Below are 26,389 nucleotides of genomic sequence, written 5' to 3'. Positions count from 1 at the left end.
TTAGCATCCTCTCGCAAAATTGTCCTAGACCAGCTGTGTCAGCTGCCACTTCAAAAGTGATCCTGTCTGCTTATAACTCAAAATGTAACTCTGTCATACATACACTTAGTGCAGTATGTTTCTTAAAAGGCACTTTAATCAGCTGGCGTTTTAGTCTGTAGGCCTCTGGGGGTCAGGCTGAAAAATTACACTAATGCTGGACTCACTTTGATATCCTGGGCAACCTTCTGAATTCTAAGTAACTATCCTCAGAAGGCCATACTTTTCAAAAATTATCTTTAAGTCTGCACAGAGAATTTTGAGCTCAGTTCAGCTAATAGCACATTGATATGCAGGCTAAAATTAATAAAAATGTAGGGTAAGAATCTGAATTTATAGATACAAGCAGTTATTTTAGTGTTCATTATCTAAGTATCTGCCCTGTCGATTGTTAAGTGTTTGATTTCAATGTTACCGTAATTTTAACATTTGCATCTGAATAAACCATTCTGCTTTTTTTTTTTTTTTTTTTTTTTTTTTTTTTTTTACTGCCTACTCAAATATGTGGGATTACTCTCAAACCCTTATAGAAAATTATCCTTTTATAATCTGGAATTATGCAAAGATTATCACCCTCTTTGTCTTGAGAAAGTAATTTCTGTATAAGTATTTTACATGCATTTTCTCCAGTATTTTCACTTCTCCTGGTGCCCCACCTTGTCCTTTTACTGATTCTTATCATATAGTGATTCTCATGTCCTCCAGCCCATATTTTACAGCTTCTTCCATTGTGGGCTCTTCAATTGCACAAGTATTGCTGAAACTTTGTCATTCAGCCCAACCCACTGGGTTCCTCCTCTGGTCCTCTCCTTCCTCTTCCTGTCTGACCCTGCTCTTGCCCTCAGAATATTTCCAAACCCCAGATTGCAGTGGGCATCCAGCCATAGAATGGTACCAGCTTTTGGGCACAAAAGTCCCTACTGCTTCCAGGCAAGGAGTGCAACCCATTAGCCATCTGTTCTGCTGGATCGTTAGGGATAAAGGCTACCCAGAGGTAGTTTTAACAAGGCCTTGAGCAACTGTACCTTTCTGTTTTATCTGAACTGTCTCTTGTTGATAGCCTTAGAGATATGTTAGATCTAACCTTCTCAATATTGAAATCAAATTCTGAAAAACTGGAAACAGTTCCCAGCTCACAGCACATCTTACTCAGTTTGACTGGAGTGGTTCTCCTCTGGGACGGGGTCTTTTTGAGCCAGAGGGAAAAGGAGAATGAGCTCAATATATTCCTTGTTCTACCAGCTGCCACCAAATGTATTTATCTTCCCTCCAAGGAACCATGAGTCCAAATCCATTCACACTGCACACCCTGATGAGACAGAGTGACATCTTCCATCACAGGTGATGAGGCTGTAGTTCCAATCTCTCTTTTTTTATCACATTTAATGAAGAATGCCAAAACAGATGCGTTTCACTGTTGTGCTTTCAGGGGTAGAATGAAGTAAAAGTTTAGGATGGCTGCTACAGTCTCATAGCATGTGAGAAAAAAGAGATTCTCTAGTTTCTCAGATAAGTCACAGAGCCAGTCTTTTCTGAGTACTCCAGAAAGCTCTAGGAAAAAAAAAAAAAAAAAAAAAAAAAAAAAAGAGTTTAACAATTATCCATATACTCTGTGTTGGAAAAAGCTTATTAATTTTGAAATATGTCCAGCCCTTCTCCAGTTAGCAAAGAGTTTCTAGAATGCTTCTTTGGTTCCTTCTAAGGTCGTGTGTCTTATTTTTAGATTGACAGCAAACTGTGCCTGGCAGTGACATCTGCAAGCTATTCTTTCTGGGACTGAATGGTTGCTTTTGTGCTAGATGTGTGATTCATAATACACCAGTTCTGCTCTTTGACTAGAAGGAGGGCAGGACTTGCTTCAGAGGGCTTATTTTATCCTTGTCCTGGTCTAACATCATTGACTCCTTAGGAACTGGGTGACTTTTTTTTGGTTGTTTGTTGAGGTAGCTAACAGTCCTGATTCTTTAAAGTGGTCTTTTGGTACAAATATGCTCCAAATCATGCAAATAATAAAGTAACGATATTGTTTTTTATTATCAACAAAACAAAACAGAAGGAAAAAAGAACAACCACAAATAATCCATTACTTTGGCATAGAAAATGTGATGTTAATTTCTATAAGCATGTAATTGTGTAGAAGATACTAATGCATATCTAGAATGCTCTATGTCTTTTGATATGTAGATACCTGTTTTGAGCTATGGTCCTCCATGAGTTGGAGCCCTGATGCGAATGGAATCTTCCTGTTTGATTAATTGTTCATTTTCTCATTTGGGGATATCTTTGCTGGGAAAATAAATAAATAAATAATCAAAATGTCATTTAATTACCTTTTTCTTCCTCTTGGGAATACACATACAGTTTTTTGTAAACTGCAAGTGTGATTGTTATCCAACAGATCCAGATCTTGAATAATAAAATAGTGTATTACTTGTTTTCATCATGTTAAGTGATCCATCTCAATTCTTCACTTAGATGAAGAATGACCTATGCTTTCTTACCCTTTCCTCCCTCTCAAAGTTTAACACAGAATTTCAATGTCATGGGAAGAAAGTAACATTACATCTATGCAAAAATAATCTACTTTATCATATATCATTCTCACTAACATCAGACTTTCACCTTGTTCAAAATTAGATGATGGATTAATAAATTGGTGTTTGTTGCAATCATAATGGAAAATGGTGACTTCTTAACATACTCATGCCCTCCCTGTAATTGAAATTTGCAAATATTAATGAGATTATACCTCTGTTCTGCCAATAAATGTTATCAACTCAGTTTATTTATGCTGAGGTCTTGTGATTTCTTTAGAAAGATTTTGCATTGTCACTCTGAAAATGTCATTATAATTCTAACAGATCATAACTACCTTTTTTAATTAACTCAAGTCCTCTCAAACTTTATATGACATGTCACTGAGTATAATGCATAAAGCTCTCGCACATATAAGCAGACAGTGAGGATGCACCCTGACATGACTTGCTTATGAAGAGTTACAGCTACCTGGAGCCTTTGCAGGTTTTTGTTTGTTTGTTTGTTTGTTTTTTAATGGAAAATAAGTGAATGGCAGTTAATCTAGATCTATTCCACATGTAACTTGTTTCTGGGTGAAGATATGTCTCTCCTGAGTGGAGGTCAGAAACCACCTAGTTCTTTCTTGGAGTCACAGACCCAAACTCCTACCTAATTTGTATGTGTATTTTTTAATTTACTTTTCAATAAAAGTAAACAAAAAGTAACAAACTCCTTAGTTACTTATGCAAAGCTGATGGATGAAGATTGCTGCCTTTTCATAACCAAAGCTAAACAGTCTGATAGAAGAGATTGGAAGACTATATATAACAGAGCCACTCAGTGACACCAGCCAGCCATAAAAATATCAACGTTGGGATAGTTCTAACCACCTTAGTTATGTTTAATAACTGTGAGGATGCCAACCTCAGTTTTGAAGGAGTTATAAGGTTCTGAAAATATCTATTAAATAAAATTTCCTAGATTAACCTATTACTGTAGGTAGCTGGAATGTTCAAGGAAAAATGTTTCTCTTTTTATATACAGGGAGAACTCAATAATCACATTAATCGTTAAAAAAAACAAAAGTCTTGGATATTTTTACTGCTTGTGAAAAAAGAAACTTCCAAGTCTGGAAAGCTGAAAAAGGTACATCCAAAATCATTTCACAAATAACACTTTCTTACAATGGATTTTGTCAATTATCAATGTCAATTACCATTGACATTTGGCTGAGACACAGCATTTCAAAAAGAAAGCAAGAAAGCATTTCAAAAATACTGTAAGATTTTTTTTAAACCTATGCATAAATGTAGTTCTGTATATTTTTTTTGGAACATACTAAGCATGCAACGGAATGAGAGGGATATATTGTCCTCTATATTTAACACAAAGGATGCCTAATGTGCATTTCCTGCTTTTCACTGAAGAATAATGCTGTCCTGTGGATTTCTTACAGAAAATAATGCAGTCCATATCTGAGACAGACACTTAAATGACATTGCGTAATACACAGCCAGCATATTTTAAACTGATAAATCTATTATTATTATTAATTATTATTATTATTATTATTATTATTATTATTATTATTATTATTATTATTATTATTATTATTATTATCAATTCATACCTTCCTCTCATGTTTTTCTTTACAGCAACATCACCAGATAACCTTGGAAAAATCCTACTGAAAATCCATTCAGTGAGAGAAAATTAAAGCTGTCATTGTGCGTAAATGTAAACTTAGCAAAAGTAACTTTTATTGCAAATATTGCCTCCTGATTTTCTGTGCCATGTGTTTTGGAAAAGGTCAGACTAGATTATTATATTGTTTCCTTCTGACCTTAGAATCTGTGTCAGCACATTTTAGTCTTTACTGAAACCTGGCAAAGGCATTTCTCTGGTGCTTCTCTGAAAGAAGAGAAGTTCTGTCATTTCTTTTAAAATAAAAATGGGGGTGGGGGGAGGGGGAGACAAAGAAATAAAAAAAGTCTAGCTGTGACAATGACAAAGAAAAATTTAAAAAAAAAAAACTTGAGTTAAGATTATGTCTTTTTTGCAGACAGTGACTGGCAATTGGATTTTACTACTTGACATAGTCTAATTTTAGGTGTGAATAGTCATATTGCTCTTTCTATCTGCATTCTATTTGCCTCTGCAAGAATTTTGTCTCCATTTCCGATAGCCTGAATCTTGCAACAAAACTAAGCCATTCCAGATTTTTTCCAATCAATTGCAAAAGATCTTCTGTGTTATAGGAAACTTTCTGAAGAAAAGTGAGATAAAGACAATATAGATAATAAGAAATTCTTAAAATAATCATTATCCAATCTTTCAAATAATTTTCCTGGAGATTTTCTTCATTATATTAATCTCAGATAAATAAATAAATAGGGAATTACTACTTGAAATGCATTTTAAAAAATGACTGTAGAAACCGTTACAATAGATTTTTTTGTCACATCCCAAGACCTATTCTTTTCTAATACTTATATATATATATATATATAAGCTTTATATTTTAATTTTCTATAGATTACTAAATGTTATTTTAGTAGCATTACCAAATGCTATTTTAGTGATTCAGTGAGGTATCAGAACAGGCAAAAAGGTGAGGTTCTCTCCACAGAACACCTGCACAATGTACAATTCACTGAAAGCTTATGAAAATATCTGTGTTTTTTTTTTTTGTTTTGTTTTGTTTTGTTTTGTTTTTTAATGATCATATATTCATGAAATGATCACATCTGTGTTTTTCATAAGAGCACATCCATGGGGTCTGCCAGTGTGAGCATCCTTGCATGACATTAAATTCTTAGTCACATTTTTCAGTCCTTTTCTCTCTTTATATACATAAACCAACTTATGCACAGAGATGCACACAGATTACATTTCAGTAGGGATTGAGTTTTGGAAAGATGTTCAGCTACTACTATGTAAGTATTTAATACTAATTTATTATCAATATTTTCTTTAAGCATTTCCAGAGTATAAATTACAATAAAAATGTTTAGCCTTTTTTATCATTAATGCTCATTGCTCTGTAGATTCCCCTAAAATGTATATTTTAATGAATTAGCTTTTCATATAGCTGAGTGTTGTTGGTTTTTTTCCTCCCTTTCGTGTATCTGTGCATTTTCCTTTTTCAAAGTGTGCTATTCCAATAATTTACAAGGAGACTTAAGATACCTAATAATACTGAAAGTGTTAAAATACTCCATAAAAAGGTCACTTTTCCACTAGTAAGAGGAAAATGTCTGTACCAGAACTGGTCACTATCTCCTGACATTTTTTAGTATGATTTAAACCACAGGCTTCTCTCTGACAAGACAGACACTTTCATAAATCTATCTCATGTCTTAGTTCATACTCCTACCAGCTGAACAGTGCCTGCAACAAAGGAATTTTACTGAACAGTACCATCAAGACCAAATTATATTACTTTTCTAAACAAGAAACCTGCTTTTCTGGGTATTCTTTCATAAAATGAGTTTTAAAGATATATATTAAAAAAAAAAAAAACAAAAAACAAAACAAACAAACAAAAAAAAACAGCTAAAAATATCCAATCTAAGAACTCTTCAGGTAATTTCCCTCATCTAACACAGTAGAAGTTTCCTTTATTTATTTATTTATTTTTTATTTTTTTTTTTTTTATTTAATTCAAGATGGCTACTCCATAGTGTTCATTTCTTACGGGGCGGGGGGGATTTTTAGAAGAAGGGTAATTTGCATATTCTGCTTCCAGAATGGTGAGAGGAGAACGATCCCATTATTAGAGCACAGTTATTGCTAAACTTAGAACCCTTACCTTGCTTTAGGAGGACATTGAAGTCTAAAGATTTGACCTGTCATATAAAATGTTAATTAAAGCCTCTGCAACACTGGTAACAGTCATTCCAGGTATAGGTAAAGGTAAAGTCTATGGCAAGATGTACAGGCTTCTTTTTTTTTTTTTTTTTTTTTTTTTAATAATCTAAACTAGATTAAGATTTTAAGCTTTATTACATTGAAAAGTGAAGTGTGTGCATGTGTGAGGAGGGGGGAGTGTGAGCATGGAGATGGGGTAAGGTTTAGCCACAACAGTGAGGCTGCTAAGTTGCAACTGATAGAGTTCATACTCACAATACAGAAGTGTGTCCATAAGTACCTTCATCCTGAGCCCTCTTGACTCATTTATGAATGATGAATGAGACAAAGCATGTACTAAGTGGTAAGCCCCGGCATGCTTATTGACCTTGAGGATGAAATCAGAAAAAGTGTATCTATATGCAGACAGTTATTTTCCAGCAACACCCCATGTACATCACTTTTTTCTAGTCCCTTGCTGCTCCTCAGAGAGGAGGATGGATAATGTCCTGCATCAGCACAGAAACAATCATGATCTGTGGAGGAAGTTCTGTTGTAGACGCTGTTCTTCATGGCATAGATAGGAACATATATGGTTAAGAAAAAGTATGGAAATTATCTGAGGATGGCAGGAGGAACTGGCAAAAGTATATCAATTAATTGAAAGAGGCAGTGATCCTTTTGGTTCAAAATTAACATGTGCAGCTAGGTGGCCTAACAGGTACTAACTGGCTAACTGTAATTTTCCAAGCACAGTCTGAGGCAGGGTTAAAAGAGAGGCATAGGAGCAGGCATAACATTTATAATCTGGTAGTGTTAACTGCAGGACTTTCACCACTATCTCAGAAGAATCTGTGGCATGGAAAGGTAGGAGTGTTCATGTATAACCAAGCAGTAAACCCAGATGAAGACTGTGATATCCAACATACCAGTAATTATACCTTGCTTTGAAAACAGGCCTCTCCCTGCCCATTCCACCCAGTGCCTGTGATCTGAGACAAGTTCCATGTTGGGTGAGAATGTGGGAACACAGCAGGCTCTCTGTGGTGGTGGCTTTCCCTTACGTGGGCTGGTGTGACACGAGCTGTGCTCCCAGCAGGACTGCAGCGCAGGCATCCCTTTGAGATTCCCACGTAAGGCAAGTTTTCAACAGCTGCCTTAGTTGCTAATTAGCCCTATCCATTCTTTGATATGTGGTTCAGTCACTAGATGATGAAAATCTTATTTACATATTTTCCACCTGTGGCCTGTTTTTCTATCGGTCTAGGGGTTCTGAAAATATAATATGAAGCCAAGTTTTCCCAAATATTATGACATTATGTTTGAACCTGTACTACTTAAAGGACTCCAATTTTGTACTGTTATGACCCAAACCAGATGCCTCCCAATATTTTATTTTTCAACAGTATTAAGTTGTCATGTTGCTTTTCCTTGAGTCTTCTTTCCCAGGATGAAATCAGAGTAGTCTAGTGCACTAGAAGAAATAAAAGCAAATCAACCTTTTGGAAGTGACTTTTTGTTTATACTGATATTGCATATGAAGAGGGGATGTTTGGTATTACTTTGTTCTTTGTTTTTATTAAAGGGGGACTGGGGATGGGGGGAGGGTAGATTAAAGGACTAGGAAAGCTAATATGTTTCTCATTCTCTTTATGGCATTTACACAATTCTCCTATAAAATGCTTTGAGGTTTTAAACTTGGATATTGGCCATGATAATCAAGGAGCCAGCTGAGTCTTTCCTTGTTTTGCGAAACTTTGGACCTTTGAATATTATGCTTATTTCCTTTGAATATTTATAAGTATTCTACAATTGTGCACAAGTAACTGATATTTCTGTTAAATTCTGGCAGAATATAGATTTGCATAGTATGATTGCACTTGAGTTTGTGAAAGTGAAAAGGAAAAGTAGGAAAAGACAGGAAAACTCTTGTGAGGTGTTAAAGCAATAAAAAATGTTCCTAAATCAAACCATCCCCAAAATAGCAGCATTTCTTACAGTTGCTTTCACACTATGACATTCCCACATGATAGTGAGCTGCCATTTTCCACAGAAGCTTAACCTGCTATGCATTTGGAAACAAACAAACAAACAAACAAACAAACAAAAAACTTTCTTTTACTGGTCTTCCTCACCCACTATAATAATTACTGCACTGTCTTGCCTCCCGTGCTGTGTCTGCAAACAGTGCTGATGGTTATGTCACTGTGAAAGAATGAAATCCCAGCTTGTCCCTATGGATGACTGCTGCCGCTCTTCAACAATTCATACTTTACTGCACAGCTCATAGTGTCATATGCCACTGCCCCCATGACTGTCTGCAGCCTGCAAAGTGGCTGCTACAGTTTTGTTGTTGACATACTCACACTTTCTGACATGGCAACTGTCAGCATCTGCATTTAAACTAGAGGACCTGATATTATTTCCAGCTCAGAAGCTAGAGGTGAAAATCTTCTCTTGACCACTGATTTCAGCTAGACATGAATGCAGAGCAGCACGTCATCTATCACTGAACCACAGAACAGCTTGTCTATCTGACCACCAGCAGCACGTATACAGGTGACTAGACAGAATGATCTCTGGCCATCTGTATGATTATTAGCTGCATCTTCTGGATTGGAATGGCCTTGTTTTCTTGTCTATCCCATAAAATCCTGAAAATATCTCTTTTATTTGGTTGTGCGGTCCCTGCTGTTTATCCCATGCCTGTAAGATGATATGGGACATGTGGTTTTGCACCACAACAGCCTAGAAACAAAGCCCCACACTCTCAGTTTTGTTTCTGTATGGGCTGAAACATTGGTGAACTCTGGGGATGGGGAACATTCTTTGCCTCAGTGCAATGGATGTGTATTGGGAGAAAGAGATGAGGGACCTAACTAGCCTGAGAACTCATTGATTCTTCCAAGTTTATGTTGGAGACTGTCACACTTGAATGACTAATGTATTAGAAACTAATTTTTAACTTTTAAAATGTCTATAGTAGAGCATAGTTGCCCAAGAAACCTATTAGTTGATTTTAAATATCTAAATATATTTTTGAATAATTTCCTTTGTCTACAGATGCTCTTAGACACAGGCATAAGTGTTTATTTTAAAATAAATAAATAAATACTAATTTTGTAATTCATGTATAACTTTCCATAATCAAGTAAATGTACATTCTAATTAACAATGTAGAAATCAAATTATTCTGTTAATCCATGACATACCATTAAATCTGATGATGAACTATAATTAGGTGAAATATAATTAGATCAAAATACTGTCCTGAACATTTGGTATAAAAGGGAAAAATATATAGCTGCTTACATATGTACCATTATGATAAATTTATTACAAAAGAACATAAGCTAGTGTATTCTAGGTTGGTTTATTGGTCTTTCTCAGAACATATCAGAAGTAATTTAAAAGGAGTTCACTATCACTTTTATCTGCATTATCATAATGAAACTGTCATATTGAATCATTAGTAGACTAATTTTGGCTCTCTTAATGATCCTTTTTGTATTGTGTAATCCTTTCTTTTTTTTTTCTTTTTTTTTTTTGTACAATGATGGGGAATGTATATAATTGTTGGTTGCACTAACAGCTTGTCTGTATAAAAGGAGAACAGATCTCAAAAATAGCCACTGCTTTCAGTTGTGGAGTTTGAAAAACCTTTTTTTAGTCATGCAAATCCAGAAAAAAAAAAAAAAAAGAGAGATCATGACGTCAAACTAGTAGCTTGTCTTTTAACCAAGCAATAAGCAAGTAAGCAACCATATCACAAATGGCAGATATTTTACTTTCAGCCCATAATGCAGCCACTTACGTGGATGCATTATGATTCAGACTTCAATTACGTGAGTACATTATACCTTTTCAGAAGGAATCTTGACTCATTTGGTACAATGATTAGAATAAGTTCTCTAATGAGCAACTTTTTTTTTTCTTTTTATTGTTTACTGAGTAAATCCATGCTTCATGCACTTCATTCTCACATGCAGTCAGAGACTTATTTTGAAGACAGAAATTCTGATTTTCTTATTGGTGTTTTCCAGTGTTCATCATCAATAATATATATTAAAAGTAATAAGAAGAATCACTAATTAATTTTCATAGACCTTAAAGAGGAAACTGTTTTCACAGTTCAGAACTGAAACTCAACTAAACATAAAGATATCAACTCATTGCTATTATTTAGCATGAAATTCTTCAATATAAGTATGAAGATCTCAAAGGCAAAAAGAAAAGAGGTGTTTTCCATGTGTAAAAAATTGAATCTCCTAAAGGAACATTCTAGGTGCACAAACATTCAGTTCCAGAACATGAGTCATTCAAGCAAATTTGTCATGTTTCAAACCCAAACTGAAAAACTTATTTGATTAAAAATTTGATTTGAGAGCTTCACGTTATGAAACAGGGATTTCTGTCAGTCTGTGTTGGGAAACTGCAACAATACCTCTCTAACCCATGAAGTAGTAACAAACTCAGAAAATGTATGACAGTAGATGGGGATGTAGCTGGGTAATATACTACAATATTAAAAGAGCAGTTTTTTGTTTTGTTTTTATTTTTGTTTTGTTTTGTTTTGCTTTTAATATAGATTGACTTATGTATTTAATTATATGTTTTACTGAAGTCCATAAAAGTCCCAACTAAGAACTATGATAAGAATTATCAGAGTTGTAGATGTCTATCTAAAATCTATATCAAAGATCTACTATCTTTTCAAAATGTTGGGAATTTGATTAGTGGTCAATACATATTCAATAAATATTTTTAATAATTGTTTCCACATACATTGTATCAGAAATAGGTGCTATATAGGACTTCTGTACTTTGTCATGGTTTTGGCTGGGACAGAGTTAGTTTTCTTTGTAGAGGTTCACATAATGATGAAAATAGTGTTGATAACAGAGGGATGTTTCAGTCACTGCAGAGCAGTGCTTTCACAGAGCCAAGGCCTTTCCTGCTCCTGGTGCTGCCTGGCCAGTGAGGAGACTGGGGGTGCCCCAGGAGCTGGGATGGGACGTGGCCAGGACAGCTGGCCCAGGATGCCCAAAGGGATGTCCCACACAGTGTGACACCGTGTTCAGCAATAGCAGCTGAGGGAAAGGAGGAGGCAGGGGGGACATTGGGGTGATGGCATTTGTCTTCTCAAGGAGTTTTGCTGCCGGATGAGCCCAGCTCTCCTGCAGGTGGCTGAACTCCTGCCTGCAGATGGGAAGAAGCAAATGGATTCCTTGTCCTGCTGCACTTGTGCACACAGATTTTGCTTCACCTAGAGAGCTGTCTTGGTCTCAACTCATGAGTTCTGGCTCTTTTACCTTTCTGATTCTCTCCCCCCATCCCAGCTGGGGGCAGTGAGAAAGTAGCTGTGTGGTGTTGAACTGCCTGCCAGGGTTAAACCACAACACATCACACTGCCAGAAGTCAGAAGTTCTTGATTTGAAAGGAGGCTTTTGTCTTATGAATTACATTATTGATTTTCAGTTATTACTCAATTTTGATGCAATTAAAGAACTGAAAAAAAAAATATCCAAGATCTTCCAAACAAATTTTTCTAGTGATATTATTTATTTATTTTTTTTTCCCCCATAAGGAACCAATGAAACAATGCCCTAGTTTGAGACTGTGTTTGATTTTCATTTGGGCATTATTCTGCAAAGTTTTCAACCTCTCATGTCATAGGAAAAATATGCAACAAATATGCAATGGTACTTTTTATAGGGAGCATGGAAGTCCAGCTCTGGTGTCCCTGGTTATATTCCAGTTGATTAATTAATATTTTGCATACACTTTTCATAAAATTTTAAATGAAAATATTATTATTTCTTTAGAATCCTAGCAAATATAGTATGGCATGTACATTGCCCTCTACAAAAGTCTACATTTCTTATTGTAGTTTAATTTTTGAAACATTTTCAATTTTGAGGAACAATAATTGTAGAGATGTTAGCAATTCATAAAAAGCTAAAGTTACCTATTCAGATCAATGCTTACTTGTTGCAGGGTATCAAACCTTTCACAGTAAAATCAACTATATGTAAAAGAACAAAACTTAAATGAGATACTTGTGGTACATATGGTACAGTAATATGGCAATGTTACCATATAAAGATAAACCATAATGAATTTGAAGATTTTGGTGACCTTACTGACCGTTATGAGGACAGGAGCAATCAGAGTCCTCAAGCACAGATGTGCCTGGGGATATTAAGTGGTGCTCTTGACTCGGAGGGAGACAGGGTGTTGGGCACTCTTTCCTTTCTATTGAACAGCACAGCTGGCCTGTGCAGATCAGAGCATCTGCTGCTCCCTCTGAAATGTTGTTGCTGCGATCCCTTTACCACAAGCTCTGCGTTATGCTTGATTCCAACGCCTGCCGCTTGGATAATATAACTGAGAATTACCCCAGCACAAGGTAGAGACTACATTGTGCAATCCATAACATCACATTTACACTTTTAAAATCCAATAAGATCATTCTAGAAGTAGAGCTAGGATTAAAAAATACAGTTACACAGACATGTTTCATCTTGTGTTTTAGAAAACAGCAGAGGATAGGTATTCCTGCAGTGAACTGGTTCTCTCTGTCTTTTATCTTATGAAATATAAATACTCAGCAGTCCAAATGCAAGAGATGATGAAGATCAATATACTTACATTCAGAGTTAATGAGTCTTTTTCTGTGGTATGAATAGTAAGAAGGAATTTGTGGAAGGTTTGTTAGCCATGAACTGATGGATTTACTTGGATTTGTTTCTGGTGATACAATTTTGACAGAAGGTGTTTCTGATATGTTTTCAGGACTGTAAAATGCCAGCCAGGCTGACCAGTGGGTGTACTGCATATCTGTGAATTATATAGTCAGTCAAATCACGATAATTAGGGAACCCATGAAAACAGAGGCTGAGGCCTTGGCTTCTTCCAAATTCTGGCAGGACTTTGGCCAGGAGCTTTCATCTGGTCTCTGCAGGAGATCTGGTTCTTTGACCCTGTCATGATGCCATATTGTAGTTAGCCCAGGCTGCTGTAGCCTTCCTGGAAAAACTGGAGCCAGAAGGATCAATTATCATGAAGAGATCTGAAAAAAGTCAGCTTCCAAGGCTGCATTGGTGTTAAATCAGCATTGCATATTCTTGGGGAATCTCAGTGCCTCACCTGTTTTAGCACAGACAACTAGATGGCTTGGTCCTTATCTGTTGCATGCCCTTAACATGCTCTGAGGAAGCAGTGATTTGATGATAGGATCTCACTGAGAAAAAGGGTTTGAAAACAGTCTTGTTATAAGAAAAAATTGCAAGAAAGGGAGGAGACCATTATGTGGCAGGGCAGCACAGCTCACCACCAGCTAAACACTTCCCTCTTTGGAGACTGAAAACAAGCAGGAAATAATATCACTCAGAAATGTAACATTGCCCTTGCCTGGGATGGTAGTGTGTGTTTTGTTGTTTTTTTTGCCCCTGAGATAGACAGTTAGTAAACCCCGCATAGTTGGAGGAAAAATAGAGGGCTCAATGCTACCTCATGCTGTAGCTTACTACAGTCTCAGCTACAGCAAGGCAGAATTATCTGCATACTGGAGGGTTAGTGGGGAAAGGAGAGACCCCTGCCCATATGCACAGTCTCCCTAAGCTCTAATGATACTTGTCCAAAAGTTTTAATGGTCTCATGCTCCCTGATGACATTGTAACATTATTTATTTGTTTACTTACTTACTTGTTTAATATCAAGATTTTGAGAAACTCAAAAGTGCTATCCACCACTATTACCTCTGGGCTGTAGGTGTTGTCTAAAATAAAAGTCCTCAAAGCAATTCTCAGAGTCAGAAAAGCAAAACAAAACAAATAATAATAATAATAATAATAATAATAATAATAATAATAATAATAATAATAATAATAATAAAGGTTTACTACAGCATGTTTTCCATTGGAGGGATCATTTATTCATCACTAGTATCATGGATCTTACTCTAGCCTCACACTATCAGAATAGCAACAGAAGGAGCAATATATTCTTCCAACATAGATATAAGGCCTTTATGCCATCCATGTTGGATATAAGGACTTGATGACATAAAGTCATCTTGAGTCTCTTGAAAACTCCAGTCTCTCAGCAAGAATAATTATTGTGAAGTATCCAGTCCAGACCTGATGAGGTTGTGCAAAGCTGCTCTGCAGAATACCGTGAAGCATCTCACTGGACAGTTTGGCTTTTCAGCAGTGTGGTGGCCACATGGGGACTCTCATCCAGGTCACAGAGCCTGCATGACTGACATGAGAAGTAATCTGTCAGAGCACAACTCTGCTACTTGAAGCTGACTCTACCAGAGTCCCTGATGGGTATGAAGCCAGCTGTACAGACTGGCGATGCCTGTCACAAGGTATAACATTCAAAAGATCAGTTCTAGCTCTCTGGCACACCTCTCTCCTCTCCCTTCCATTTAGGAAAGAATATAATTATCTCAGTCATATCTTAACATCATGTATCAAAAATGGGCTGCGATGTTTAGATTTCTCTGATATATACCTAGTGTCTGACCTTCTTTAGGGTTTTGACCATTTTTCCTTCCCTTTCTAATACATCACTCCTGATAGAGAGGTTGTGGTAAGTGAATGACAGTGTTATGGACCAGACTGAAACAGGAAAGAACAGTCAGTCAACATTTTTTAGGTGACAGAAGTATTAGCTGATATCTCTATAACACACGTTCATATAAAAGAACCTTTTTTAAAAGTTTACAGTAACAAAAATAAATTTACACTGAAAGAGAGTATCTCTCTTTAGAGCTTTATGGGCTAGCTTGGATCTTGTGCCATCCATTACAAATGCCCCAATCTCTAAAGTCCCAGTAGGTATATCACTCCTCATTAAGAAAAAGGGGATATATTCATTGACAATGAAGCAAATGATCTTAAATTGGAAGAACAGCAGCTTTTCATATCACATTAAACTACTTTGTTATCATGAAGAAAACACTATAGGCTAATGTCTTAAGAAGGTGTAAAACAAAATTTGACTTCAGCTTTGAAAGTTTCATGAAAGTAATATATTTTTTGCTTTTGAATGATGCTAACTCTTTAAGAATTTTGAAAGTTGTTTTAATGAAAACTATAATCGTTGTATTACATTATATATTCAGTAAGAGTAGTGGAAGTAGTGGAACATTGTGTATTAGAATGAATAACTGAAAGCTGGAAGAGACATTTATGCAGTCCAGTAATGCATTAGGAAAGTGCTTAATCTGAAGCAAACACAACTGTATATGCTGTTATTATGTACCCTTTCAGATTTAGCTATGACAGAGTACCTTACTTAGCATTCTAAGATATTAGATAAAATAGATAAAATTGAATATAACGCTTCAATTCATCCTAATTTTAAGTAGGTATGTCTTGTGTGTTTTTTTGTTGTTGTGTTGTTGTTATTTTTAAGAAAACTTTTTTCCAGTGAATGCAGAAACTGTCATGAGGTGGAAACACTATGCTACCACTTCTTTTAGGCAAATAGTTGCATCCTGAATGGTAATTTATTTTTTTTTTCTCTGCATTTGCCTTAATGATATTATTCATACAGAGATAATTTGTCGCAGTATGAGACTGCCTGCTCCAGAGGAACTCAGCAGGAGCTGGGAGCTGCTGCCTCTCTCAGGTCACTCTGCTGTGAGGCAACAGCTTGTATGCCTATAGGAACTCGCCTACACCCACCCCTTTCCCCAAAGAAATATCACCCCTCTGTTCCCACTGTCACTTTCTTCTTTTTCAATACTGTGTAGCATCTCAAAAAATCCCCTAAGAAATAGTAAATATACTTCTACACACTTATGTCTCCACCCAAACATGGATTTATAAGTGGAAAGAGTGTTCTCCCTGAATGCATAAAGTAGCTCTTGGAAGCTTTGATCTATGTCCATCAACAAATATAAAAAATATTGAGGAAGAAGAAACTTTTATGCAAAAATGCCAGCCTAAATGTCAAAAGTGATTAGTTTCATTATTGAACTGAGGAAATCTGCTATTAGGAAAAAAACAAAACAAAACAAAACAAAAATAAAAAATAAAAAGGAAAAAGAAAAAGAAAAAGAAAAAAAAAAAAAAAAGAAAGATTTTTCAATGTCTTTCCAGATACTGTGCATGTATGTGGCTATTACATGATGATGTCTGACACCAATATTACTTGGAGTGTTATAGCCAAACACCTGTCTTTGGATAATCTGTATTTAATTTAATTTCTCAAATTTCTCTAATTGTTAACTTCCACATCTTTTTACCTGTGACCATTTTTGAAAAGAGATGGGAGCTATAGATTTTATTTTTTTTTTCCAGAGTTACCAGAAAATTATTAAAGGATTAGATGAATGTTTCCTCCACCATTATAGAATAAATTGTACTTGGATCAGTGGTTCATTTTATAAAGTGGATATTGTAATATATTCATTTAGCACTTCCTAATAACTTTGGAGAGCCTACAAAATTAATAGATTGGCTTTATTAAGAAGAGCTGTCATTAGATGTGAAATTCAAAACTCTAGTCTAGTTGAGAAAAACAAAAACATCTCTCAATATCTTCTGCCTTGTGCAGTCCTTTGGAATTTACACCTCTTTGTAAGTCTCCCTTTCTTCCCTGATTTCTTTAATTAGTTGCCCCTGTGTACTATTGAAGTCCTCAGCAACAAAATATGTTAAAATACACAGAAGTGCAAAATGCCTTAACATGAGGTTATTAAAAAATGTGTTGTGTTTTATTTTTTCTTCAGGATCATTGTGATTTTGGATTTCCTAAATATGCTAATTTAGATGTAAATGACCTAGACATTCACAGAGGCAGAAGCAAAGGGACTGGGTAGTGGACCATTTTTTGAAAGCAAGGAATCAAGCATTCTTCTAGACCTATGGCTTCACTTGAAGTACTGTTGCTTTACTAGGATAAATAGGAGATGTATGGGTTCAGTGACTTTGAAAATGAGGTTATATAAACTCTGTAGGATCATTGCTTGTTTTCATGCCCTCAATGCCAGTGCCATGCAGGAAGTCACATAGTCACTTGTGTTCAAAGAGATTATAGTTTTCTCTCTCCTAACACTTTGTGCCTTCCATCCTTTCTTATCTTGAAACTCTGGGAGTACGCCCATTGTCTTGAACAGCATTCTCCCACATGCCTCATAAGATTGATTATGCAGCTAAATTTAGACAGAAACATACTTTTATTTATTATTTATTTATTTCCCTGTGGGGAGGTGGATCTATAATTTATGCTGTTCAGTACTGAAGTTGACTTTTGTTGTAGTACTGTTTTGTGTAGGGGGTCTAGAAAACCATGTTCTTTCTCCCCTCTTGTGTGAAAGAAGCGGAAAATTAACTGGTTTTATGTTACTTAGTTATTCAGGAGGGTGACTTTTCCTTATTGATTTATTTGAGGACTTTTTGTCAAGAACTCGCAATTTAGACCCTCTTTAACTTGCTGCTTAAAATTGGATGTTCATTTCTCTATATAGAAGAATTGCCCAAAACAATGGAAAACTAGCCATGGATATTCTGGTTAGTTATAACTCATGGGACATATACATGTATGTATACATATATATTTTTTACTTGTGGAAGATGAAATTTTAATAGTGTTTGTTTTTTTTTGTTTGTTTGTTTTTTTGTTTGTTTGTTTGTTTGTTTGTTTGTTTGTTGTTGTTGTTGTTTTTTTTCATTGTGGTTTTACACATTTAAATTTAGCAATGGTAGCCAATTAGAGAAGCCTTAATTATCAAAGAATACTTTAGAGGACTTAAAATCTAGGCTTCTGGCAGGACTATAGACCAACTTAGGTAATAAGGAGAGAGCTAAGTCTGTCTATTTTTTTTTCAGCTTGACCAGATTTATTTACTTAAGTTCCAGTCAATTGCACTTATGCAATTCCATTGTAGTCCTAATCTAAAGACAGTGGGGTGGCCCAGCATTAGCTGGGTTTTAATTTTGCCTTCAGAATCTTTATTACTGGTGATGATGTGTGAAAAAGAAGAGCACAGCTTGGCTTTCAGAACAGGGTGAGTTTGTTTGGTTGATGCTTAGGAATAAAAACAAACAAAGCCTTTGTAAACTAGTAACAGATGAAGTAGAAGTCCCTTGAAATAATAAAGATGGGCATCTACACGGAAATTCATCATTAGAATATATCATCAGTTTAATTTGTAGGTGATGCAAATTTTGTGTTTGCAAAGTAATTATAAAATACTTATTTAAAGCGGTAGCTCATATTAAACAAAACAGCATGTAACACTAACTTTCAGTATTTATAATGTATCACTTGGATGGCCTTTATATTCAACAGAAAGACAGGTACATGTTTAGAGTGTGATTCATTTGGCCTGTTTCAAATAGGAAATAGATGAAATGTCCTGCAAGTACCTATTTCTCTCCACTACCTACAAAGAAAACCTAAAGAAACTAGATGAAATGCAAATTTTTTATTGTCATGTTTATATTTATGCAAATTAAAAATCACAATTTAGTGTTTGAAGTTAATTAAAGATGTGCACTTCTGTACAGAGTTGGCATAAAAGTCATTTTTTATCATGCATTTTTTAACTTGAGAATATATTTTTTCTCATACAATATTGAGCACTGGTATTTGTATCTTTCCCTACAAACAAACACTACCTTCTGAAATAGCATTACTGTGTGAAGGGCTTGGAAAAACAGGGAGAGAAAAAGAGTGACAGGATAAAACAAAATGACAATTGCTTGAAATACTAAGTATAATTTATATTGATATCTAGCAAACAAAATCTAATACAACAAAACACATATCATTTCCAGTAAGCCTTACTAAAACAAGACATTAAATGGAATAAAATGTCTCTGATAATATCTTTTCTTAGACTAAGTTTGCCCCTAAAACAATTTTGCTGACATAGCTGGGCTGAGGAGGGGTGAGATATTTTCACCATCCCTGACTGACGTAAATATGATAGCATCTGCCCGGATATATAAATGCTTGTAAAAGGAAGGAAGGAAGGAAGGAAGGAAGGAAGGAAGGAAGAAGGAAGGAAGGAAGGAAGGAAGGAAGGAAGGAAGGAAGGAAGGAAGGAAGGAAGGAAGGAAGGAAGGAAGGAAGGAAGGAAGGAAGGAAGGAAGGAAGGAAATAATGCTTGGCTCTATCTCCGTTGTTAGGGTTTACCAATTTACCTGTAGTGTACAGCTTTATCAGCAGGCCCTTCTAACTTTATTGAAGGCCTTCCTGACATTTGAAAGAATCAGACTTTGTATTCCTGTTTTTTTTGATAACATTATAAATCACCTCCAATGAACAACTTTCCTAAGTGAGTGGTCACTTATTAGATATGCATTTTCATTCAATAAAGATGTGCTGTCTAGCTGAATATATGCTAAAATTTTATGAATTCCCCTCCTCATTTCTGCCAAACTATATGAATCCATTTAATAATTTCTGGCATATTGTGTTATGTCACTATGTATGACCTGAATGTATCCAGACATATGTTATATGGAGCCTTTATCTTCTTTTCAGTGGGTGGGAGAAAGTCTATTGCTTATTAGGAAACTGCCATGTTTAATTCTTGAGGGTATTTAGTTCCAGAATATAGAAGGATTTGCATATTTGGGATATTTATTTTATGCTACCCTGGCAATTCTTGGTTCTGTAATCTTCTGAAAAGTTTGCAGTTCTTCATAGCACTTAGGGAGGAAGGTGTGTGCTACTATATGCCCTAGACAGAAGGTGGCTTAACATTCCTCACAGCAGCACATTTTTCATACCGTTTTAAATACATCTGCTTTCAGTACAGTCAGACTACAGGGGGGTGGTTGGGCATTGTGGTCTTGCCAGCTTAGGGAAAATACAGCAGTGTTAACAAACACAGCATTTTAAATGCTGTAAGTCTACAGGAATAAGTCCATTTGTAAATTCTCTCATTTTAATATATTTAAGTTGGATTTGTTTTGTTTTGTTTTGTTTTCAATTTGAATGAAAAATGAAAAACTACAAAACAACCCCAAACTTAACCATTTTTATTCCATTATGAGACCATTCACATGAGTTGTTACACCAGTGACATATAAGTTTTAAGTAAAAACATCTGTGCTTTTAGAACACAGACAAGCCCTTAGAGAGGAACTTTTTATAGCTCACCAAGCCTCCCCTCTTTTTCTGTGTGACAAAGCTCTGCTACTGTGCTCAGAGTGATCCTGATTTGTACTTTGTGCCAGCTTAATGCCCTACTGGAGATGTTGTTATACTGGGATTTCGTGTGCATAATTTTTTCTTGATGGCTGTCCTCTATCAGTATAACAATAGCTCTGCTAGTAAAATTACTTCCCTACTTTTAGCTTATATGTAAACTACCTATAACAAAACAGTCACATTTATCTGGACTCCTTCTTCTATCAGATTACTCTGTCTCCTCGATTACTCCAGCATGACCATTTGACTGCTCTCTACATTAATTCTATAAAAGTTATCCAGGCTGAAAACAGAACAAGGGATATCATTCTGTGGGATTAAAAAAAAAAAAAAAAAAAAAAAAAAAAAAAGCACTATTGCATCTGACCTGAGATTTCTGTAGGATCTGTGTATCTCAGTTACTAAGCTTTTTGTGAACCACAGCAAAAATTCGAGCACACATACACTGTGATGAGAGTATCGTCTAGTAAAAAAAAGCAAGTGAGATCTCATTCAGTTGTGTCTAATAGATTTTTTATGAGAGGTGTGCAGAAAATCTCATCTTCTGTAAAGCCCTTAATGGTGTTTGCTCTTATTACTAAATATTGCAAAATCCCTTTGGGGATTTCTAATACATAACCAACATAATATCACATATCTTATCCTGGAGATTCCTAACATCTTGCTGTCCCTGTTCTTTCACCTTATGCATCTTTCTGAGTTAACTCTTTCTTATGCAACAGCATATCAGGAGAAACAAATTGCAAACACTGTTGATCTGGCACCTAAGGCTCTTTAATTAGTAGCCAGGACGCCAAACTATAATGAGAATAAATTGCTAGAGAGAGCTTTCTGATGTTTTCTTTTGTTTTTCATTGAGCAAGATTATGGTGAATAAAAGATAGCATTAGGCAAAGTTCAGGTAGGTGCTTGGATTTTTTCTTAATAATAGGAACTTTTTTTTTTTTTTTTTTTTTTACCTTAACTGCAGACCTGCTGTCTGCATCCTGCAGACCTGCAATATATGCACCCTTTAGGGCTCAGAGAATGAATAGTAGCCTGGTTCTTCCTGGTGCCATGGTGAAAACTTCACAGTGCTCACTGCTCCATGCTTGTCAGTGCCCCTCCAAGGAGATGTGGGTGGAAGGAATCCCTAGCTAGCTTCCAGGGCAGAATGAATAAGCTATGGAAATTGGCTTTATCAGCTAGGCTGTACAAAGCTGATCTCATCTGCAGTGGATGAGGAAGCAGTTGTATGACTGCATTGCTGGCTCTGCAGTGGGGGTAGAACCTCTAGCCAAAGAAGAAGCAAAAAGAAACAGGGTTTCTAGGTAGCTCTGCAGACCCCAGTAAGTATGTTTTCACAGAATCACAGATTCACAGAATTTTCTAGGTTGGAAGAGACCTCAAGGTCATCGAGTCCAACCTCCAACCTAACGCTAACAGCCCTCCCCTAACCATATCCCTAAGCTCTACATCTAAACGTCTTTTGAAGACTTCCAGGGATGGTGACTCCACCACTTCCCTGGGCAGCCTGGGAAGTATTTTTCTCCAATATACTTCATGCCTGAACTATGAACCAAGTTATGCCTCAGTTGGTTAGCACTTAGTAAACATGGCACATCTAAATTAGGTGTATCAAGCCCATCTTATGTGTTATTTTGGGAAGTATATAAACAAAGGTTATTAATAATGTATCACAAAACTATTGCCACCTCCAGCTATTGTTGAAATAGTTGGTGAAATCAGTGTCTCTCTGTTACTTTCTTTTCACCCATTTCATACAACAGTGAAGTTGTTGAAAAAAATACATGCTTGCCCACCACTTCTGGATTAACCTCATATTTGGACAGCAAGTCAAGGTACCTAAAATAAGAAAAAAAAGTTCTTGTAAATCATTATCATTATATTTTTCAACCAATACCCCAGTAAAATGAATTATATGAAATACAAAGTAGAGTCACCAGGATCAGCCCAACAGAGTGTGAGAAAGACTACACGTACTTACACATCCACTGCATGCATCCTAACCACGCAGGTTAGGTTTAAAGCAGTGTTGTTCAGGTGATTTCCCAGTTTATACCTGCACCCACCTCAACAGAATATGTCTGCCTGAGGCAGCATGACTTCAAAATCATTCTTTATGTAACTTTAATCCTCAGGACAGAATATCAGTGCCACTGGTCAAGAGGATTTCCTCCTGATGGATCAGAAATTGTTCAGATTTTCTGTAAGTTCAAGGACTTAAGCCTTTAATTACGCCACTGAAAGATCAAAAGAAAAAAATAAAAAATTCACCCATGGTGCTTGATCAAAAATTCTGTTTCCTCAGTGGAAAACATTAAAATAATCAGTTTTATTTATTTTTTTTATTATTTTTTTTTCCTAGGCTTGGTGTGCTTGAGCATGTTTTCTTCATGTTTTGAGAAGGATTTAAACCAAAATAATTATATATAATTTGGCTTCCTTTTACATTTCAGAACTTCAGTCGTATAAGAAAGGTGACCTAACAGTTGGATTAGGACCAGATCAATTCCAGAGGTGAATTATTAATTAGTTCTTTACAGCAAGTAACCCATCTGTAATACAGATGCTTTGATAGATTGAAACGTCACCAAAGGCTATTTTTTTTTTTCTAAAATATTTACTTTAGAATACGTTAGTGCAATTGCTCAAACATGGAAGCTTACTTCAGGTTTCTGTACCTGAAATTCAAATGCAAACAATACTTAGTTATTCTAATATTTATATAGTATTTAATTAGATGAAGTTTTAAATAAGGAACTAATACAAAATGAGAGTGTAAAGCAAGCCACCCTCCTTTACCTTCTGTTCCTAATCATCAGCCAAGGTTTTCCATCTTGGACTGGATGCAATGTATTAGTTATTCACTGCTTGAGATTTGCACTTAGTTTTGACTGAAACCATGAATAAAATTAAATTACTTGATTTTGATTCTAGTAAATATTTATCTGTAAGACAAGACTATTACAGAGCCAAGCATAATTCGCAGTACCAAGGTAGCAGTTGTAAAAAAGTAAAGGTGTTGACAGGCTTTATGAGGACACTTACAGCGTTGTGCATACATTATTTTATTTCCACATCTAGCCAATGAGTTTCCCATTCCTTCCACAGGAGATCTAAGAATTCCTTAAAAATTTCTATATGCAGTCGGAAGTCCAACTTTGAACACAATACTCAACTGGAAAGATGTAAGGTTCCTGAAACAATCTTCTTTCTTCTTTTGTCTTTCAAATGGAATAAAATAACTATTGGACAGACTCCACATTTTGTCTGTGTTATCCAAGGTATTTCTTTAGCATTAATATTATTGCAGATTCCTAGAGATTCTTTATTCTTATGGTCATGATTGAACACTGTATTTTACTACTTTGTTGAAAAGTCCAGCAGAACTGTCAAGAAAATAAGTTTATTTTGTCAAACTCTCCATTCTCAGATTTTAGTTAGAATCTGAGTCTTAACAGAGTTTAAGCTATTTCTCATATTAATGAATCTGAAAACTTAAGAGCACACAAACTTAAAAATCGTTCAGCTTGAAAACAGAATGGAGTAGCTTGCCTTTTAGCAAGTGAGTAAGCAGTGTATGTATTGATTACAAACAACATAAGCTTTGGAGCTACCTGATGACCCAGTTTTAAAATGTTTTATTGTTGATTAAAATGATCATTTCAAGTCAGTGGGCAGAATACACCAATGCTGGACCACATCCAGACTCTTAAAACTGTTAATGGCTGCCCTCCTCCAACAGATGGCCACTATATTTGTTTTATGGGAGAGTTTGGATCCATGCAGTTAACTGCACTTCTGGCTTGTTGCAACTAGAGGTGCTACAGTTGGAAGAGCCATTTCCACAAGCAGATGACATCATGGCATAATTTGTAACAAATAAATAAATAAATTAATTAAATAAAATTGTCAAATCACTAAAATGAAAGAATTCGTTTCTAGTGATTTGAAGAAAAGGTTGAAATCAAGAGGGCATGTCATTACAAGTTGTTCATTCACTGATGGCCCAAGTTATTTTGTATTATAATAAATTTGGTAACTGTTGATAGAAAAAGTCATACACAAATGCCTGCTTCCATTTATCTTAATAGTAATGCAATGTTACATTGCAGCATGAATGAAAAGCTGGTATGTTTCAAAGCCTTGGCAGCTTGCGGTGACCTTCAGGAGAAATGAAATGCTCTGTTGGCTAGGGAAACAATTGAGCTGAAACCAGTCAGGCGCAGTAAACTCAGAGACAGTCTTTTCCAAATTAAAAGCTGTTCAAAACAAGCAAAAAAAATGAGAATGTACCATCTTGCTGCAAGGTGATTTTATGCACAGATTACAACAGGAGAAAAAAGGCAAAGTTCAGATCTAAAGGAATTCCCATTAACTTGAAAAATTTCGAGATTAGGTTGAACATTAGCATCTAAAGGTAGTTGATGTATGAACATGCTTGTAGAAGCATAACCTGTTGAAAAGCTCTGAGATAAATTTAGGCTATTGACCTTTTAGCACATTAGGGAATGAAATAAATCACTGGCTGCAAGTAGTAAATTTGCTACAATAAAAATGCTTTCCAAGTACTTCTAGTTATAAAATTTTGCAGTCAAGAACACTACATATGTGGAATAACCTTTTAATATTTCAATTATGTCTGAATAGTATGGACCCAATCCTGCATTTTTGCATGTCCAAATTCTTATTAAAGTCAATGGGCACGGGTATTTTAGAGGATAAGGAAGAAAAGGTCAGATTTGAAATCAGCCAGCAATGTCTTCATAAATTAGTGGTTGTTTACAAACCGATAAAGAGCCCAGATTAATCTCTAATAAATTTTCTCATATTTCAGTTGGAATGCTTAGGCATATATTATTTGGTGTGTAAGATGTGCAAGATCTTTATTTCTTCAATGTATGGGCAGGTACTGTGAAGAGGCCAGGACAGTGTGAGAAGCTACTGCTGCAAGTTTCAGCCCATACTAAGTTCTGCTGGCGTAAGTGTGCAAACTGCATCTGAAAATGCCCTACATAACTAGTTAATAGAGATTCTGCTATAGAGGCAGTTATATAACGAAGTGTCCTTTTGAATATCTTAACAATGTTTCAGAAGTAGATTTTGTATTTCTGTTTCTTGAGCCTTGATGACACAGGAAGTTGCATTTTTATCTGTTCTAGCAACACAGATGTAACAAGAACTTACTTCAAGATAGACAATGCTTAGGTCTTCTTTCTGCCCACTGCAGAATAATTTTATGAGTGATATATAAATGCTTACACAGCTTTAAAAGAAAAGAAAGTATTGATGGCATGTGTTTGGGGAAAGGAATTATATCTTCTGTCTTTGTGCATTTTCTTGCTTTAATGTTATTTAGACATGTTTCTATTGCAGAAGACATAAAAATATATAAACCACACGGCATGTATTCATCTATAAATGTCAAAAGGCGTTCCTCAAGGTGACAAAGGCTTTATTTTTTCCCCTTATAATTGTAATATGTACACTATTAACTGGCCAAGGATAGGCTTTCCCAGAAATCTTGGGAACTGTTGTTCCCTTGGAAGTTCGTAAAGTTATTTGGGGCTTAGCATCTTTCAAGATCAGATTTTGGCAGAGAGAGGGTGAGTGTTGTCTTACTGCAGCATGAGATATAGTTGATTTTATCAATGCTAGGCCTAGCTACATTCTCATTGTTCAAAGAATTTGAAATCTGAATGAAAGGAACATAACTCTGCTTTATTAGTTGAAGCTCCCTCACTTTACCAGGTCAGCAACATTTCTTGACACTAGAAACCCTGTCCTGGCCCCTCCTTGG

General features: G+C 35.7%; 1 protein-coding gene across 5 annotated transcripts in view; it reads left to right on the top strand.

The window, feature by feature from the left end:
* Positions 1 to 26,389, top strand: part of HS3ST5 (heparan sulfate-glucosamine 3-sulfotransferase 5) — a 199,532-nt gene that overhangs the window by 13,115 nt on the left and 160,028 nt on the right. For 2 of the 5 annotated variants that reach the window (XM_032184433.1, XM_032184438.1), the window contains exons 1-5: positions 3,613 to 3,702; positions 4,212 to 4,283; positions 23,046 to 23,106; positions 23,701 to 23,873; positions 25,499 to 25,570. The exons of the other annotated variants lie outside the window; for them this stretch is intronic. The gene's annotated coding sequence lies outside the window, so the exon portion shown is untranslated. Of the gene's footprint in view, positions 1 to 3,612; positions 3,703 to 4,211; positions 4,284 to 23,045; positions 23,107 to 23,700; positions 23,874 to 25,498; positions 25,571 to 26,389 lie in introns of those variants that run through there. 5 annotated transcript variants of the gene reach the window in all.

This window comes from Aythya fuligula, chromosome 3, assembly GCF_009819795.1.
Source record: "Aythya fuligula isolate bAytFul2 chromosome 3, bAytFul2.pri, whole genome shotgun sequence".
NCBI classification, from domain to species: domain Eukaryota; kingdom Metazoa; phylum Chordata; class Aves; order Anseriformes; family Anatidae; genus Aythya; species Aythya fuligula.
Note: the sequence above shows the minus strand (reverse complement) of the source record. Positions and strands in the feature narration are given on the sequence as shown.